The 20,894-nt window shown below is 39.6% G+C and overlaps 1 protein-coding gene across 1 annotated transcript in view; it reads right to left on the reverse strand.

The window, feature by feature from the left end:
- Positions 1–16,224, reverse strand: part of HAPLN1 (hyaluronan and proteoglycan link protein 1) — a 73,630-nt gene extending 57,406 nt beyond the window's left edge. The window contains exon 1 of the mRNA XM_047774474.1: positions 15,954–16,224. The gene's annotated coding sequence lies outside the window, so the exon portion shown is untranslated. The remainder of the gene's footprint in view (positions 1–15,953) is intronic.
- Positions 16,225–20,894: the final 4,670 nt, after the last annotated feature.

Raw genomic sequence — 20,894 nt, forward strand, 5'->3', positions numbered from 1 at the left:
GGATATTTTAGTATATTGTTTAACTATTAATAAAACAATATTGTTATTACATAGCTATACATAAATATTTTTTTCAGCTAGATTCTACACAGACTACCAAATTAAATAGATTTATCTACAAAGTTGTGCAACTATTACCACTATCTTATTCTGAAACATTTCATCACTCCTAATAGAAACCCCGTACTCATGAGTAGACACTCCCTTCCCCCCCCCCATTCTCTGGCAACTACTAATCTACTTTCTGTCTATTGTAGATATTTCATATAAATGGAACCATATATTATGGGGTCCTTTAATGACTGGCTACTTTCACTGAGCATAATGTTTTCAAGGTTCATCCATTCTGTAGCATGTATCAGTACTTCATCTTTTTATGGCTGAATAATAATCCATTGTATAGATATACCATGTTTTGTTTATCCATTCAGCAGTTGATGAATATTTGGGTTATTTTTCCACTTTTTGACTTTAATAAATAATGCTGCTATAAATATCGATGTACACATTTTTACATGAATATATTATATACCTAGCAATGGAATTGCACTTCACCATTTTACAGTGTACCAATGATGCATGAGTATTCCAATTTCTCCATGTCCTCACTAGCACCTGTTATTGTCTATCCTTTTAATTATATTCACCCTAATGGGTGTGAAATGGTATCTTGTTTTTTATTTGCCTCTCTGTAATAACTAATGATGAGCATTTTTTTCATGGGCTTATTGGTCATTTATAAATATATATGCATATTTACAAAAAATGTCTATTCAGCCTTTGCCTATTTTTATTTTTTAATGTTATTGGAGTCTAGTTATGGACAATGTTGTATTAGTTTCAGGGGTACAGCAAAGTGAGTAAGTTATATCTTATACATATATCCATTCTTTTGTCCCATATAGGTTATCACTGAATATTGAGTAGAGGACCCCGTGCTATACAATGTCTTTGTTAATTATCTATTTTATATACAGTAGTGTATATATGTTAATCCCATCCTCCTAATTTATCCCTCCCCCTAACGGTTTCCCCTTTAGTGACCATAAATTTGATTTTGAAATCAGTGAGTTTGTTTCTATTTCATAAATAAGTTCTTTTGTATCATTTTAAAATACTTTCCGCATATAAGTGATCTCATATGATGTTCGTCTTTCTCTTTCTGACTTCACCTCTTAGTACTATGGACCTTCACTTAGGTGCATCCATGTTGCTGCAAATGGCATTATTTTGTTCTTTTTTATGGCTAATATTCCATTGTGTATATGTACCACATCTTTATCCTGTCCTCTGTCAATGGACGTTTAGGTTGCTTCCATATCTTGGCTATTGTAAATAGTGCTGCAATGAATATTGTGGTGCACGTATTTTTTTGAATTACAGTTTTCTCTGGGTATATGCCCAGGAATGGGACTGCTGGATCATGCAATAGTTCTATATTTAGTTTTTAAGTAACCTCCAAACTCCTCCACAGTGGTTGCACCAACTTACGTTCCCACCAACAGTGTAGGAGGGGTCCCTCTTTTCCATATCCTTTCCAGCATTTATTATTTTGCAGACTTTTTATGATGGTCATTTTGACCAGTGTGAAGTGATACCTCACTGTAGTTTTGATTGGCATTTTTCTAATAATTAGTGATATTGCCTCCTTTATCATAGATTAATTGGCCATAGGTGTGTGGGTTTGTTTCTGGGTTTTTATTCTGTTCCATTGATCTATGGTGTGTGTGTGTGTGTGTGTGTGTGTGTGTGAGTACCATGCTGTTTTGATTATCACATTTTACTTTATACTAATTACAGGAAATTGGTATTTTCCTTTAAAGTTTAGATTTCATAGTCTTCAAAAATATATTATTTTACCTTGAGGCAATTAATGCATTACCACTAATAATAACTATTAGACAAAGTAGGTTTCAGTTTTTGGTATGCCAAAACAGTTTAAGAATGCAAATATTCAATGATGGTACAGCGCTCTTTTCATTCTGCTGTCTGAAGATTAATTTGAAATTGTAACAATATGTAATGAAACAAAATTCCAATAAAAGGCTGCAGATGATCAATGCCTTCTATTTTCAAAAGAAAGGTTTTCAAATCTGCCTTGACATTTATTTTCCATTCTCTGGTGCACTGGCTATTTGTTTAATAAAAGGAGACCTTTCCGGTGACAAGGACATTATCTTATTCATTTCAATAATTCTGTGAGCACTATCAATCAAGCAGTTTGCTTTCAAGTCATGTTAATGTGAATGAGGTTTTTCCTTTTACTCAGAGTTTTGAGACTCAAAGCCTGTACAAGGACTATAAAGCTAATACTAAGAGTAATTGCATTGTAGCTTGGAAGCGAGAAGAAATAAAATGATCTACAGAATTTGGAAGGATATGCCCCAAATAAAATTTTACAGAACAAAACATAGTGTTTTGCAGTGGAAATTAAATTGGTCAAATATGAACTGTGGAAGATATTAAACGTATTCAATGTAACTTCACAGGGCAAACTAGAACACATGGATGGATGTTAAGGAAGCCGATTTTGCACCACGTCAGGAAGAACTTTTTGGTAAGTCCTCTAAAAGTGAAATGAACTGCCTTGTGAAATACATTGTGCTTTTTGCCACTGCAGGTGTTGAAGCAGCTCAACAAACATCTGTCAATTACATTACCCCAGAGATTTGGTGAGTGGGTGGACCACTGGAACAGATTAGGTCCTTTGAACTGTGATTTCAAATCTAACATTTCAGGTCAGAGTTCTTTAGGACATCAGATGGATAAACAATCACCTAACAAGAAAGCAAGCCACTTACGACAGTTAAATACAGCATAGCTCATAGGAAAGTGTGCTAAGCCATGGTGATACAAATAAAATATTGAGAAAGAATTGAGAGAAAAGAGTCAAATTCCGGCTAGCAGTACAATGTCGGGTTGCCTGGAGGAAGTGTTATATGAAGGTTCCTAGCAGGAGTCATATTTGTGGGGGTGGGGAGGGATAATAAGTTAGGGACTGCCATCTGAAAATAGTGTTTGAGCAAAGAATTAGAGGAGTAGAAGTCCATGAATGTCTGGGAAGAGAAGAGAAATATTTTGGAACTTTTGATTATCAGAATCTTTGTGATAAATTTGTATTTCCTTTGGCTACCAAGACCGTTTGCTTTTTAATGCTGTAAGCTAATAGTTATAATGTGGTAAAATATCCGAAAGAAGTCATCAACTTCTCAATCATTGTATTTATTTCCCCTTTGTAATTTAAAATAACATTAGTGATAAAGATAGATAGGAACCTTCCAAATTGCTTCCAGAATTTTCCTAGATAGCAACAGGACTGTACAGCATCTGAGAACAGCCTGCAGGAACTGAGTCACCACTGAAGGTTTATCTCAGCCCGGCTCCTTAGGGAACCAGGCACAGTGCTCTCCCTCTTGGTTTGAGGATTTTGCTCTCAGGGAAAGTAGGACAAGGAGATAAGACCCACCCAGCATATATCAAGCTAGCCCACTGATTTTTGATATTTTCCCAAAGTGAAAAGAAAAGCAACATTTCCAACTAGCTAATTTTCCTGCTTGTTAGTCTATCTGAAATTTTTGGTTTTGGAAGCTTTTAATATTCTCTTTGTTTTTGTCAGCCGTTTTTCTGTACCGTGCCTGGCTGTGAGTTCTTTTATTTTTTATTTTCTGGTTTTCATCATGTTGGGCTTTGTAGTACTCCTTGAATCCATGACACAGGCTGTCACAAGCTTGTATTTCTAAAAGTTTGTTTCTGTCCCATTTGCTGTTTCTTCTGCTGGGATGCCAATGTCTATGCCCAACACACCTTCTACTTTGCTCTCCTCCAGCATCTTTCATCTTTTCTCTATCAGGTTTCAGTCCAGTTATTTTTTTCAGAACTATTTTCCAGTGTACTAATCATCTCCTCAATGCATCTAAGCTTTTCATAAACTCATGTATTGAGTTCTTAATTTTAGATACTACATTTTCTCGGTTCTGGAGTTTCCATTTGAATGAGTTTTTTTGTAGTTTCCAATTCTTTGCTAAAGTTCTTAGGACCTAATTTCTTGAAATTAAACACATAAAATCTGTATCTGATAACTTTAATATTTAGATCCATTGGAGTTCCTGCTGTGGCTCAGCAGGTTAAGGACCCCATATTGTTTCTGTGAGGATGTGGCTTTGATCCTTGTCCTTGCTCAGTGGGTTAAGGTTGCCACAAGTTGTGGCGTAGGTTGCAGGGGTGGCTGGGATTCAATCCCTGGCCTGGGAACTTCCATCTGCTGCAGGTGTGGCTGTGCAATGAAAAAAAATGTTTACATATATTGATCTGTTTCTTAAGACCGCACTCTCAGCATATGGAAGTTCCCAGGCTAGCGGTCGAATCAGAGCTACAGCCACAGTGTAGTGGTCAGCTCATGCTGCAGCCACAGCCACACCAGATCTGAGCCATGTCTGCAAACTGTACCACAGCTCACAGCAATGCCAGATCCTTAGCACATTGAGCAAGGCCAGGGATCAAACCTGCATCCTCATGCGTTCTAGTCAGTTTCATTACTGCTGTGCCACAATGGGAACCCCTCTATTTTCTGTTTTATGTCTTAATTTTTCTGGTCATTTGATCCTGTCAGGTGGGATGTTGGGTCATTTTAGTTGAGAAATGAGGCTGGAATGGCAAGCTAGAGTTGGTCACTAAGAACCTTGCCAATCATAGTAAATAATTTGGATTTAATTTTCACAGCAATATATAGGCATTAAATGGGTTTAAGCAGGCAAATCTTTTCTAGTTCACTTTAAAGGAGTACTTTAGCTTCAACGTGAGGGAAGGCATTAGAAAGCAATAAGACTACAGACACAGAGACCAGTGGGTAAGGCTTGCAGGCGTTTGAGCAAGAGAGGATGATGATTTGGGGAAAGTTTATGCTAATGGAGATACAAAAGAGTGTGTACATTCAAGAGATATAGTTATGGGCTAGAATCCACATGATGGTTCCCATGTTGCTATTTCTGGAAACTCAGTAAAGAGGAAATGCTGCCATTTGCCAAACTAGATAGAAATGGAGGAAATTCAAATTCACAAGAAAGAAAAGGTGTTCATTTGGGACCTCTGGAGATTGAGAGGTTACGAAGACTTCCTAATTTTGAGAGGTTTGGGGTCTGGACACTCAGGAAAAAATTCTGAGACAGATAAAAACCTCTGGGAGTCATCACACAGGTGAGAGTGGTATTGACACAGAGGAGTAGGTGAAAGAGCACAGGGAGGAAAGGGAGGGTGAGTGCAAGGCATCCTGGGCAGACACTGTCAGAGCACAGAGCTGCGGAGGGGCAGGTGGGCTCTCGGAGGCTTGAAACAGAGCCTGAGATGGAGTAATCGAAGAAGCCAGTGGAAACTACTACTCTGTCACACAAGCCAACAGTAAAGATCTTGAAGAGGGAACATGGTCACCGGCATTAAAGGCCACTAAGAAAACAATGGAAACAAATCATTGGTGACCCTGGTGAGGAGTGTTTCAGTGGAACTGAGGGAGAAAGCACATCGCAATAGGTTGAGGATTAGATGGGAGAAGGGTGGAGGGTGGGCACCAGGAGTTCGTGAAGTTTGGCTCTGAGAGGAAGGAGAAAGATTGGTAGATAGAATGAATGTGAGATTAGGGAAACGTGTATAATTTTAGGACAAGAAGAGTTGAGTGATTAAAGGTCAAGAGGAAGAAATAACCAGAGTGGGAGTGGCTGAAGAATACAAGAGAGAAAAAGACTAATTCAATAGGGATTATTTCTGAAAAGACTGGAGGATTCAGGTCCAGAGCTCAGGGAGCAATGTCTGCCTGAGACACTTAGAGGCAAAGGAAGTCCTTGCATCTTATTATTTTCTCTAACTAACAGAAGGGGAAAAGGGTGCTATTGGTCAGAGATTAGTTTTGGTGGCAGGACAGTGAGAGAGTTCTTTGCAGATGGTTTCTCCTTTTAATATCAATTAGGGAGGCTTGGGTACCTGTTGCAAGGAATTTGAGAAGTAAAAATTAGGGTGAGGGGAGGGAGAAGGTGGCCTGGGAGTTTGGGGTTAGTAAATGCAAACTATGGCATTTGGAGTGGATAAGCGGTGTTATCCTGCTGTATAGCACAGGTAACTATATCTAGTCACTTGTGATGGAACATGATGGAGGATAATGTGGGTAAAAGAATATATATATATGTATGACTGGGTCACTTTGTTGTACAGTAGAAATGGACAGAATGCTGTCAATCAACTAACATGGAAAAAATAAAAATCATAATAAAAAAAGAGAAGCAGAAACTTTTAAGAAGTAAGGTAGGACTACCACATAGCATTAAAGAGCCAGCTGAAGTCATACACCATGAGGTTGTGCAGTGGCCCCATTCTGTGGGGTGATGGGGTGTTCCTAGCAGTTTCTAGCAGTTTGGGGCAACTGTGGAGGGAGTGGACTATTAGTTTTTTTGGCCATGCCCATGGCATATGCAAGTTCCTGGGCCAGGAAGGGAACCTGCATCACAGCAGTGACTGGAGCTGCAGCAGTGACAACGCTGGATCCTTAACCCACTGGAACACCAGGGAGCTCTGTGAACTGTTAGATTTATCCTGAAGAAGGATTTGGGGCTGGTGGGTCCCTCTTCAGACAGCTGGACAAGTACATGGCTAATGAGAATGTTGGAAAGTGTGATGGATAATGGAGAAAAATTGAAGGTAAAAGGGAGAAAATAGATGGATGGATTATAGAGAGTCTAAGATGGAGGATTCAGGTCAATTTGATGAACTGGCAGTCAGTGACTCCAAATTTTCTGGTTTGGGTTATTGGATTATGGGGATTTTCAGCTTACATATAAGAAGACCAGTTTGCTTCAGACTGTCTTGGCTTATTCCTGTTTTGCTGGATTATTTAGTAAGGCACTCCATTTCACTTTCAAAAGTATTTTATAATAAACTAAATAACTTGGTAGATGGATCAGGCTTGGTGGAAGGAAGATAATGACCTTAATGTGGGACATGATGAGTTCAAGAGTTTATAGGAAATCGAGGTTAAAAGGTCAAACATAAAGGCAGATACAACATATATTCACCCCAAAAACATACATTATAATTTAGTTATTATCTCTAGAGTGATTTACTCATCTGCAGATGATACATTAAATTCCTGGAAAGTATTTGCATTAAATACTTGAGGGCCTTTTCTGGGTAGTGAAATCTATGGTATTTCTGAATAAGTGAAAAATATTAATCACATAAGGAATAATTTTAACATAGACCAAATTATCAGTCCCATACAATGTATGAACAGAGTTAAATTGGGTCATACCTCCAGACATCACAAGGTGGCAGCACAACTACAATATGATGTAATTAACAAGGGAAAAAATTCTTTTCAGATATTCTACAGTTAAAATATGAGTTTATAGCCATTGTACATTATATAATTTTTTCTAAACCTATGGTCTTTTATTTAAAAATAATTATTTGTTTTATCACTTTGCCAACTTGAAAATGTGAAAATTAAAGTTTTATTCTTTTAACATATCCCTTTTTTTTAAATATTTTAAATAAACTAAAACACATGATTACTGATACACATTTATGGCATTCTTAAGATAGCTATTAGTATATCACACAGTAGTTATAAGTATTTTATAAATTTGCATCTTGATCGGCATATTGTAGTCAGATAATTTTATTTACAGTTTGTTTTTAATACATTTATTAATATATTAGTGAACATACACTCAGTAATTTCTCTTGTTGACCTTTACAAGGAAAGTGTTCATAGTCTCAAGAAATTCTTGCTTCCCATGTTGTAGCTATAGTAACACAATTTGTGTGTGTGGGGTAGAGTTATCTGATTTAGCCAATGGAAAATACAGAATATCCAGTTAAAATTGAACTTCAGATAAACAGTGAATAATCTCTTTAGTAAAAGTAGTACCAGGCAATATTTGGGACACGCTTATACTAAAAAGTACGCAGTTTGTTGATATGTGTTACAAGGCAACTCTAATAATGGGCAACAGGAAGGAGAAGAACTAGGAGAAAAAGTGAATTGCTGAGAAAACCTAAGAAATCCAGGATTCTGGGCTCCAAATCCAACCTAAGGTTTAGAGGTCTTCAGGACCAAGGAACTAGGAAAAGAACTGTATGTGGACTTGAACTAGGCTGCATTCTGTGGCGAACTTATTTATATGTTAAGCTAAACAACATGGGCTAAGGTTAATCAAGTACTCTAGTGAATTACCATCTACACCACACATTGATTACTGATTTTTAAACAACAAGATGCAACAACATATATTTAAAGCTAGCTCAGTATTGGACCAAATTGAATGAATAACTACAATTCAGACATTTTGGGGTCTTACCCATGTTCAGGGTTATCATTATGAAAATCTGTCATTAGAGCATGAAGTCTTAGAAATGCCACTTTAATTTGATTTAATTCAACAAACATGTCTGGCACCTTCTCTTTGCAGAGGACTAAGACCACAAAATATAAGAGTTATGAAAACATTGATGTCATCCATCTCAGTGGACATTTATAGCTGATAAAATGAAAGTTAAAATCGTGTATAAATAATGGGAAACTGATTCTTAGCAATTTTCCCCTGGGTTTTAGTTCTTGGTTAACTGTTTCTCCCTTTGTTCCTAGCTGGAATGATCACCTTTCTCTTCCATATGTTTTTCAGTTACCATTTTAATACCAAAGATTTCTAAACCTCAGTTCTAGCCATGACTTCCCCACTGTGCCTAAATATATACATTCAGTTCATATATAGGATCTTGGCTGTCCTATGGGTGCTTCCTAAATTAGACTCACCATTTTCTCCCAGAAACTTTTATCCTTCCTTTCTTCCCAGCCTTAGTCAGTTGCATCTCTCTTCATGTTACCTTCTGCCCTTGAAACATTCACATTCTCCTCACCTTCTCCCCCCCCATCCAATTAATATATCCTTATTAGATGGTGCCTATACTCTTTCAGGCCCATTCTAAACTCATTTTTTTTCCCCCTCCAATCTCAATTTCCTTAAAGTGAGAGATTTATTAAAATTATCAATTAATGTTATTTACATCATTAATTTTATACCAATAATTATTATTTAAGTCTGAGGAGAGTTCATGAATTTGATGACATTGAAAGATATGAAGACCAATAAGGAAACAAAGGCAGAGTCAGGGACCAGCCTGGGATTGAGAGGTGTTCAGACATCTGAAATAGAGGCACTTGGAAGAGAAGGCAGGGAGACCACCTCAAGCCTCCTGTTTGCACAGCACTAGGCACTGATGAAACAGGAAGCATTTAGAGGGTACCTACTGAATGTTAGGTATGCATATCCCCCAGCTGGGTGAATAATGCAGATCAAAGATTCCTTTTTTCCAAGCTTCCGGGAAGTAGGGGAAGGAAACCAACTCTCTCAACCTGGGTCATTCGCCCCAACAATTTAAAGAGTGATGAACACATCTTTCTAAAACCACTGTGCTTGCTCTCCATGCTGGGCCCTTCTCTTTATACCATAAAAATTGATTCTAAATAAATCAAAAAGGCCACAGTGATGACAGTGAATAGACAATGTTGCAAGATCCTGAGGTACCTTTTGAGTAATAGAAAGGACCACAATGTTCTCACCTCATGGTTTTTGCATTAGGAGTATTTTGAGCATGCATCTTTAAAATCATTTTCCCTCGTTGGCCATCTCCTCTCAGCCCTTCATTACCATGCCTGTGTTGCTGAGCCTGGACAGATAGAATACCTATAGCTTCTTATGTTAACTGTTTGAGCTGAGAGGACCCAAGCAAGGAGATCAGGAGGGTTAAGCGGACCACCTGGGAGGCTCCTTGGGGTGGGGAGAGGGGAGACTCAGGGTAAAGCACTGTGGGGAGGGTGGAAGGACAAGTTGATCAGGCCCAGGTAAAAGGAGCCATGGGGTAACAGGACCCAAGGTCCTGCACATTTCTGGAACCAGGCCTTGAGGGAGTCTCTCTGGCCTCACCTGTAGAATGGGGATAGCAGAGACTGAAGACCATGGAGAATGAAATGGGCTTAATGCGGCACTGTGGGGCAGGATGTGACAGCATCCCTCCACCAGATGCTTGAAATTCTTTTCACTGAAAACAAAACATTTACTTTAAAGAGATAAACAGCTTGACATGCAAATGCATGAGTGCAGCTCATTCACAGGTAGGTGCAATCAGTCAGTCAAGAAGTCAATAAACAGAGAAGTTTCAGATCCTCTGGGGTGGGGGGTGCTTGGAGTGTCCACGTTTATGAGGTAGAGGTGAGTGGAAAGTTTGGCTAAGTGCACAGGAAAGAGACCCAGGGGACTTAGGAAGGCGAACTTCACCTACTTGGCACATTTTACCTGTGATTCATGACGTGTGTCTATCTGCCTTCTCCACTGGCTTGCAAACTCCTTGAGCCAGTTTGTCTATAACACCTAGCATGGAGCCTGGTGCAAATGGTCAGCACTATATCACTCTGTGCTCCGTCCGAATTTTAGTTCCAGACTGGTGGATAGCAACTGTGTGTAAATGAATTTTTGCTTTTCCTGCTCATCCAAATAGGCAGATCATTGGAACCCTTGTCCTCCTGGGGTTCTGGAGTGTCAGAGCTGTCCCCACAGGCCCATCTGTGCCCACATATCCAAGAAACAAAGCTCTTACTCACTCAGCAAGGAGATGGCCAACAAAGGAAAACGATTTTAAAGATGCATGCTCAAAATACTCCTAATGCAAAAACCATGAGGTGAGAACATTGTGGTCCTTTCTATTACTCAAAAGGTACCTCAGGATCTTGCAACATTGTCTATTCACTGTCATCACTGTGGCCTTTTTGATTTATTTAGAATCATTTTTTATGGTAAGGGCCCAGCATGTAGAGCTAGTGCAGTGCCTAGCCAATAGCAAATATTCAATAAATAAATAAAAAATATTTGTTGAATGAACAAATGCACGCATGAATCATTGATTGAGGTGATCCCCAAATTCCAAATAAGAGAGCAAAAATGAGAAAGATTCACATCACATAGGTAGAACCTAAGCTGAAACATCCATAAAACTTGGAGAAAAGTTTAGAGAAGTCTATATTTAGCATAAAAATAATTGAATGGTATTTAACGTAACTGGATTTTGTTTAATACAGTAAATGGAATTGGAATATGGTCATTAGAATTTAGGAACCAATCAAGTCAATTGTGTTCTCTTTGGGTTAAGCTAGGTTGGACAAAAGAAGAGATTCCCCCAAATATCTGTGTCTGGAGGAACAGAGCAATGAGAATCCACATATTTGGTCCTGAACCCCTTTAAATCAAGGTACTGAAGGCAGAAGACAGGGAGTTGCAGAGGGCAAACACAGAAATTAGCCAGCATGTTCAACATATGGGACAAAGATGACGTCTTTTAAAAATGTGTGCTCAGGTACTTTACAATTGGTTTCACAGAACTTTTAACATCAATGCCGATTATAGATTTTCAAAAACTAACTGGAGGAAGAAAAGCAGTGAAAATTCGCTTTGAATTTATAAAAATAACACTGATCAAAATCATTCATTTAAATGTTTCCCAGTATATGTTTGACACACGACATAAGGATAGGCATGTTTTAGTAGTCGTTTCAGATTTATTTATGTTTTCTTTGATTACACTCCTTTGATATGCCACCATGATGCTTGTGAAGTTCAGGGATATCTAGATTTAGCATAAAAAATAATTGAATGGTATTTAATGTAACTGGATTTTGTTTAATACAGTAAGTGGAAGTGGCATATGGTCATTAGAATTTAGGAACCAATCAAGTCAATTGTGTTCTCTTTGGGGTAAGCGAGGTCGACAAAAGGGGGGATTTCTGCTACCCTTACAAGACTCAGAACCCATCCCTGAACGACTGTGATTTTTCACTGTTTGTTTTGTTGGTTTTTGTTTTGCAAATAGCTTCCTGGCCTTCTAGCAATACCCCCATCTCAGTTATCACTACCCTATCCCCTACTGAGCTATATAACAATAGATAGAAGCTCAAAATAGCCAGCAACATTTGGCATTTTAAACAAATCTGGCTTCATCTGAATCTAGCTAAGGACTCTTAAGTCCCAGCAAGCCCCCTCTAGGGCTCCACCACTGGAAAAAGCCTTTTTGTGGAGCTGCAATAGAGCCATGAAACCCAGTAGCATCAGAGCCTCTCCCAGAGCTTGGCTAGATCTCTCTTGTAGAGTTTGTTCTTCTCTAAGATCAAGTCATCTGAAACCATTAAAACTTCTTGTGATGGTTTTCCAAGCCAGGACTAAATCTCTACTTTGAGGACCTCTGACTTTTAGGGAGTCTCTCACTAGAACAAATCCGTGATTCATGCTAAATCACAAGGATGATCAGATGAAATTGTTAGCAGAACGGTGTGTGTTTCTGGTGGATAATAACTCCAGGGAAATGAGAATGAAGATAATGTGCTTTATTTTACATGATTGTTGATGTTGATTCCAGACATTACCTCTGATCAATTCAGGCTATAATTTTGTGGCATTAATGAAGACTTAATGAGCAGCTCTCTTTTCCCAGAGTAGGTCTCACTGCTCTACACAAAATCAGAGTCCCCTAAACAGGAAACTTTCATTCCACACGAGCAGGCCTAACTCGATTTGTGGATTACACCTCCAGGGCTCAGCAAGTAACAAATTAATTTTTTCCCCCTACTGAGGCATTTTTCCTTTCAATCTGAATTTCAAACCTCTGTCTTGATTAATGCTGATGGGCTGGGCACTCTTGCCATTTAGTTATATATCTTGCAAAGAGCCACTTGGAGTAATAATTCATATGTTTCCTGGGGAAAAGTTTTTCAAAAGTTTCAGGGCAATATTCTGATGGATTAGTCTTTAGGATACCCTGATGCTTCTTTCAAATAGTGGGGTTCCTTGTAATTGTTCTTGCTTAAGATTTTTTTTTTCTCTTATATCAACTTAATAGAATTGATGATTTTGCTTCAAAACTGCACATGAACCACAGGTATAGATGAAGTTTTTCCACATGCTGATTCTTAGTGTTTGAGAACAATATTTTGTAAAACATACTTCATTACCCCAAAGCAAGTTTTACTCCTCTCCTTTTATATTTAATTTTTTTTAAATCTGAAGAATATGTGATAATAAGTGCCAGTATCTGTGTGCAAATCATTATTTACCCATATAAATTAGTAACAGAAAATTTTACAGCGATTTATTTCCTTTTAAAAGTGATTCAAGATGCAAACTCTTCCTGCACTTTTTTTGAGCTAGGTCCTGACATCTCTGTAAAAAACAAATCTTATATTAGAAGCAAGTCACAGTTATTAAGCCATATCCTCATGGAGGCAGAAAGTTGATGGTAAATTATCAGTAAAGAGTAAACTGATTTTAAATGCAACCACTGGGAATGTAATCAACTGTTAAGTGGTGCCTTGGTTTCTAAATAATATAAAAGTCATTTGCTGTATTTTCTACTCTGAGCAACTATCCCTAAATCAGGCCTGAAGTTAGTGTTCTGTGTCAGCAGAATGGAAATCCCAGAATTTTTTAGTAAGAGCCTGGTGAGAGAGCGTTCTTCGACTCATCCACTAGGTGGCACACAGGGACCATGTTTCACACAAGGAACCTCACAGACCCTCCCATTCATAGTGTAAATAAAGAGCTGCATTATTAATTTATACCATCGCATCCACTCTACACCTAATATTTCTTTAAGCAGCTGTTTCCTATAATCCTCCCTAAACACTATTGATTAAATCCTAAGACTATTCAGGTTTCCATTTTTCCGTAACAACATGTCAGTTACCTTTAAATAACATACTAAGTACATTTAAATAACATGGACTAAGTACTGTGGTTACTTGATGGATACAGGAGACTGGAAAATTAACTAGAGGCAACAGAAGAGTATAATGCAAAGCTTATTTTCAATTTTGCTTTGCATTTCGCTGGAATTTTAATTGGTAGAATACCACTATCTTAAAAAATGTAATCTGGAAAATAAAACACACACAGGGCAAAAGGAAAGGAAAAGAAACCAGTCCTCGTATTTTGTGAAAAAGGGAGTTATTTTCTGAATATGACTCTTGTTCCTCTTTACAAAGATGAAGTGCTGTGCTCCCTTAAGATGCAAAGACTTCTTCAACTCCTCAGAAAATACCGACATTCCACCTCCAAGATGCTAAAAGGCAGGACTGTTTAGCAGACCATCTATTCATAAAGCATCTTTCTGCGTACGCTGAACGTATTTATACTGGATGTGTTACTGGCTCCCAAAGGAAGGAAAAGGAAGTGAAACCACTAGGGATATAATGAATTGATTCTTCTCTGTGAAAGTATCTTCAGTTCTTCTAAATCACAGTGTCAGTCGTTCCTCTGAGAGACAGGACCTAGCCAACAATAAATGGCTCACTTTATAGGAACATAATGTTCCCCTCTTGCTTGTTTCTCCTAGAAAGTCCAGGCCCACTGAACGCTTCTCTTTGCAATACTGGCTTCTGGGTACATTCTCTTTGGAGACCTGTTGTCTGGAGGTTGTTGGTTTTCTCCTGCTCCTTTAGTTACATTTAAACAAAACTACTTCTCCTTATCTAGTTTTCTCATTTTTTTTACGGTGCTTCCAACATTGTGAAGAGGTTACCCAAACATATCATCATTCTCTTAGCTTAAAAATTAAATTATTAACACCAGAGAGCCCTAAAGTGACTAAAGACTCGAGGTTGAATGCTCAATAGGCTGTTTGGCATACATTCCCTTTTTACTGAATGAAAGAACAACTTCTTTATTTGTAAAAATAAATGGAACTCAAGTTAGAAATTGATGTAAGGATTAAGAAATACCACACTAAAAGTTATCCAAAGAGAACTGCTATGGTATATTTTTGGTAGAACAATATTCCCATTTTAGGATTCCATTAAAATATTGAAGTCGCTGAGATGTGTATAAAATTATGGCAAATTTAGTACACTGAAATAATCAAATAGAAATGGTTACCAGAAACTACATTTGTAAAGAATAAATATTCCATTTCACTTAGAAATTAATTCACAGGTTTTATTTCTTAAGAACCGTTAGCTTCCAAGAAGCCAGCCAGTATGTTTGATTTTATGACATCACGCTGGAACATGTACAGGAACACTTTCCACCCTAAAAAACTCCCAAATGTACTGGCCACTTTGTGTATTTTTCCAGGGATAAATGAAAATAAAACAATTTATTTTCAAAATAACCATCATATTTTGAACACAACAGTCATATTCAGTGGAAGAAAACAACCTCATTAAGGCCCCAAAGAGTTCAGATTTGCTCAGGGTGGTGAACAGTCTCAACATAAATAATTCCTTTGAGCAACTTTTAAAAAAATAATCTTACCAATCGTGACTTAAAGATTTTTAGTGTGTTAAAATTATCCATCAACATCATTCTATTTCTGAAAAGCATCATCATTCTATGATCTTCAGTTCACCATTTAGATGAGAAGCCTGGACCAAATTAGTAACCCATCTCAAAGATTATCAATCTAACAGGTATTACCTATGATTACAGTAACTTTCTTTTTCACATAAACCTACATATTCTCTAAAAGGAAATTCATAAATCTGGAATAGACATCCCCGCTTCACTTCTGAGCACTTCCTTCAGTCTATACTTTTTTTTAAATCTCAGGTGCTATAAAAACACTTGTTGAAATACAGATGGAAAAGCCACCACTTGGAAACCACACATCAACCAGATTTATAGTAGCACTAGCAAAAGAGAGGATACTAGACTTAATACTTGCCCCAGTCTAGACTCAGCTTGCTAATTAGAGTACAGTATTTTATCTGACAATATGAATTTTTTTAGGTTGAGGTCATGTTAAAATCAAAAGAAAATTAAAATAAGAAAAGTTGCTTTAATGTATACATATATTATGATATGTACTGCTCTCTGAAACCTTAGAGGCATCAAGGGTTGACCAAAAGAGTAAAAGATTTGTGGAAGTTTTACCTTGTCCTAAAATCCAGAAGTTCAGATGCTCTCAAGTCCTGCTGAAGTTGGAGCCTGGAGATCAAGTGAAGCTAGCGCTCTTTCCTCTCACCTTAAGTTTGTCTCTGGGCAAGTGTGTGTGCCCGTGTGTGAGTGTGTGTGTGAGTGAATGTGTGTATGTGCGCGCGCGCGCGCGTGTGTGCGCGCGCAGAATGTCTCTTTGTGGCGTTGGATGGCAGAGGTCCTGGTCCTGGGAAGAAGGAGGCACTTTCTCACCAAGAGCAGAAGAAAAGCAAAGCGTCACCAGGAAAGTTCTCCTCCCAGATCCCCTAATTACAGCCTAACGTGCACTTCATGCAAACTTCAGGGAGGAAGGGAGGGGCAGCTCTGTGCCCATACCCTGTGAAACAGCAGCCTCTTAGATGACTTTCCCCTCTGCTCAGATCCCAGAGTAACCCGCTCGAGGGTTCAGGCAAAGCGGCAGCTACAACCACAAGCCCCCACCCACACCACACCTCTTGGGTCGGTGTAGAGGGGATGGCGCAAGGGGCTTGTGGAATGACCGTGGGGGCAGCGGTGTGAGGCAGACAAGCTAGGACAGTGAGTTTGCCATTTGCTTTTTTAGCCTCTGCTTAAAAGGAAAATTCAAATGTAGGAGAGGTCCTTGCTTTCCCGCCTCCCTCTCTCCAAAGTAGATCTAGGGTAATCAGGTAGAAAGGTTAATTATGACAACAGCAGATAAATCTTCCTAAACTTGAGGTGCTTTTTGACCAAACTGCCAGAAGTGTACTTTCTGGACTCAGTCAGTATCGATATTGGCTTTGAATCTCTGTTCGCAAACAACTGTTATTGTATTCCTGGATGCCAGATCTCAAAGAACCTGGATTTATTTATAGAGAGAAGAATGCGAGGGGCAGACAGGATGGGTGGGGTTGGCTGATAGATCCTTACCCAGGATTAGAACCAGATGGGCACAGGGAACGCGCGCGCGCGCGCGCGCGCGCACACACACACACACACACACACACACACACACACAAACCCCTAAAATAACGACTGGGGAAGATGCTGGGACACGCGGGAAAACGCCTTCTGAACAAATAGACATTTATTTATAACTCCTGGGAGAGTATATAGGTCCATTGATTCCCGCCTTGAGTAACCAAGGGTTTTGGAGAGGAAATGGCTTCGTATTTCAATAACAGAGCCACCTTTGATGGAGCCTAGAAGGGGAAAAAAAGAAACACGCCGCAGGAAGCAAACGGCTGTTGCAGCCGCCGGGAGGAGGGAGTGGGGCTGGCCCCGGGATGAGGACAAGCAAACAAGCTCGAGAGGCCCGCAGCCAGGGAGGAGGCGAGACGTAGGCTGGCTAGCTGGAGAGCCTGGAGTGCAGGGCACCCTTCGGCGCCGGGCGTGGGGCGCGGGGAGGAGTCAGGGCATCGCAGCCCCGCTCCCTGCTCTCGCCAGTCTGCTTGAGAGGCGCAGGCAGGACTGCGGGCTGGCTGGTCACGACTGCCACTGCTCAACTGGTTGTCTGGAGAGGCAAGGGGACAGGTGGGGCAGAGGTCTCGCGGCACAGAGGACTGAAAGAGCAGAGGGATTGGTGGGGCAAGGGTAGAGGCGTCAATGGGACAGTGGTGCAGGTGAGCCACGCGGGACTAGTGAGGCAGGGATGCTGGTGGAGCTGGTAATTTAGGGCAGACGAGCTCGTGGGGCAAAGGCTTGGAAAGGCAGGGGCAGGAGCTGCGCCCCAGGCGGCGAGTGGCGCTATTGTCTTGGAGATAAAACCCAAGCCTTGTTGGCTGCTTCCTCACAGAAGAGAGGAGGGAGAGAGGTGGCTTTTTTTTTTTTTTTTTTTTTTTCAGGCTTCTTTCCAGTTTCCCCTGATGTAGTTCACCGGTTCCTGCCCCGAGGCTCACCCTTGCTTTTCGTGTCTTTGGTAAATTAACACGTGCGTCTTGGAAAGATTTTATTCCAAAGACAAACCAAACACCCACAAAGTCTCGCTAAATGAAGACAGAGTCGAAATGAAATAATTAAAAATGAATCCTCCAACAGGCAATTCAACACCTTTCTTGTAATTCCAAAACCCTGGCAAGGCGCCTCTCTTCATTTTTTTCTGCTTGTCTTCACAGGGAACAGGCTCTCAAGGCTTTGCAATTTTAGGTCGTTAATTTACTGGCTATTGAGACAGCTGTTATACTGTAAGCCCCCACATTAACTGCTGATAAAATAAGATACATCTCTTCCTTTCACCTGTGAAAAGAGTTTTTATGCTGTTTCTTGTAAATGTTCAGGATGGTTTGTATTTTAAGGAACATAAAGGAATTAGATTTAAAAACAAATATCCTACTTTTTTATATTAAAGCTCCATAAAGGTGGTGAGACTGGTGGTGGGTGGCTATGAAATCATATAAATAGAATTTAAGTACTGTTCTTGTTCCCTTGGTTTATACACTTAATCTGTGGGAGTTGCCTGGGAAGTAAATCAGATCAGCCCACTCATGGATGGCACTTGTTCCTTATTTTGTGGTCTGCTCCATCCACTTATTCCAGCAGAACATTAAGAGATTGAAATGCATTCTCTTCAGAAATTGTTTATTAGCCGTGTAAAACCACCTGTTTTGTGATTTTGTCAGACCACAGTGAGTTACACTAGAAAAAAAACTATATATGTATATATATTTTTAATTTCAGGTATAAAGCCTACCAATTGAAACAGGCTTCCAGGGTTATCTTGTCAGTCCTCCCTTACCCTTATTTCCTACCTCCCCTTTCCAGTTGTCTAGTTGCAAGTTGCTTGGTCAGGCCACTCAAGATGTCTGTTTTCTTGCTCTCTGTACCTCCCCTGCCTGACCAGTGCCTGCTTCACCTATACCCACTCACTTAACTGACCTTCCTACACGCTTGCCTCTAGACCCAGCTGGTCATTGTTCTAATCTTTACATCAGAGCACCTCCACCTGGATAGCTTATCTGAGGTGGTGAGGGGTGTGATCGTCAGATGGTTTCCCTTGTAACTGATGAGCCAACCAGACTTCAATTCCCTCTATAACTAGTAACGGCCCCTTCCTCCAGGAGTGAAGATGGCTGCCGTGTCCTGCCAACCATCTGCTGCTCAGGCTGGGGTGTTGCTCCATGACCTTGCTTCCAACATGTAAGATCTCCCCCCACCCCCGTGCATTAAACCCTTGTTGTCTGTGATGCGGACTCCAACCTCTTAGGTCTTAAGGCTATTCAAAGAAAGGTTTGCAGGCCTGTGGGGTGCAGCCCAATACTAATTTTTGTTGAGAGCTCTAGCACAGTTTTTTAAAATCACAAATCCTTAGCCTGTTGACAGTGTGTGTTTAATTTTATTGGTATTGATATATTTATTGATATTATACACATTTCTACTCATTTTGGAGCGTCATACGGTGTATGATTATTTTAAATTTACATTGGAATTAGCTTTAGTCTTTAAAAAGATCTTTTTGATTAATTAATGTACTTTCAACATTACAGAGGAATACATTGCTTTGATCAATCATTATAATTATGCATCAGGGCAAAGTCATTACAATAAATTTTGATTAAAAAATCAAATCGGGGGTTCCCCTTGGGGTTTAGCGGGTTAAGAACCTGACCAGTATCTATGAGGATGCCGGTTTGATCCCTGGCCTTGCTCAGTGGGTTAAGGATCCCGCAATGCCATGAGCTGTGGTGTAGGTCACAGAACTGGCTCATATCTGGTGTTGCTGTGGCTGTGGTGTAGGCTGGCAGCTGTAGTTTGATTCGACCCCTAGCCTGGAAAGTTCCATATGCCATGGGTGTGGCCCTAAAAAAAAAATCAGGTAACTAAGCAAATATGAATCTGTTTTTATGACTAAATAATTATACAAAGGTGTAAATTGTAGAAAAGTATTAGAAGATCCAATCTTTTTAAGGAAAACCATATCAAAAGGGTATTCTGTGTATGAAGATTCCTTCTAATTGTTAACAGTAATGATTCATGTGGCAGTCTTAATTACTGAATGCAAGTTCATGTGCCTGATGCACAGTGAAGCCAAATAAGTATTAGGAGTTTGGAGCAGAGAAAGTTTATTGTAGGCCAGGAAAATGGGTAGCTCTTGGTTAAAAAACCTCAAACTCCCCAATGGTTTGCGGGGAGATTTTATAGGCAAAAGGTGGGGTGGGGGCTGTAGGATGTGTGATTGGTTGGTAGTAAGGTAGAGGGCAGCGCTTCCAGTAACTTTGTGCTCAGCCTGAAATTACCATCCTCCACCTGGGTGGGGACAGGAAGAAGAACTCAAAGATATTGTTGGGGGGGTGGGGGGAGATGCTACCCCATTGCTACACTCTTGCCTTTTGACTGTCTTGACTGAGCCTCCTTTGTTTCTGCATTCCCTCACTTCCCTGGTTAGAATCTGCCCTTCAAAACTCAGAGAAGGTCTAGGAGGCTGAGTGAAGCCTATTTACTTCAAAGAAGAAACTGGGAACACAGAAAGGATTTGTACCCAGGAGGGGCCCACAGGGTCCTGCTCTGTTTCAGAAAACAGATCTTTGCTGGAATAATGAGGTATTTTGTCCGGGTTCTGGAGAAAGCAGGGAAACCAGCTTTAAGTTTCAAGAAAAAAAAATGAACATTTTCTTCAGTATTAATTTTTAAATAACTTATGTGCTTAAAATGCGTGTAAGGTTTTACCTTAAATTACCGGGCTAAGTGCTAGAGACAGAGAGCCCAGAAATTAAAGTGGGAAATCAAGATTCTGGAAAAGCAAATACCAATTTAGAGCTAATGGATATTGAAAAGACCTTTAGCATAATGCAAACGTATTTTTTTAAGAATGAAAAATTGGTCAGAATGGTGTTATAAAATGTAAATGCATTCTTTGGTTAATTGTAGGCAATTTGAGTAACCAAGCTGAACTGGACAAAATGGACTTGCCAAAAAAGGCAATTTCATTGGGCTTAACCTAATACC

This window comes from Phacochoerus africanus, chromosome 4, assembly GCF_016906955.1.
Source record: "Phacochoerus africanus isolate WHEZ1 chromosome 4, ROS_Pafr_v1, whole genome shotgun sequence".
Classification (NCBI taxonomy): Eukaryota; Metazoa; Chordata; class Mammalia; order Artiodactyla; family Suidae; genus Phacochoerus; species Phacochoerus africanus.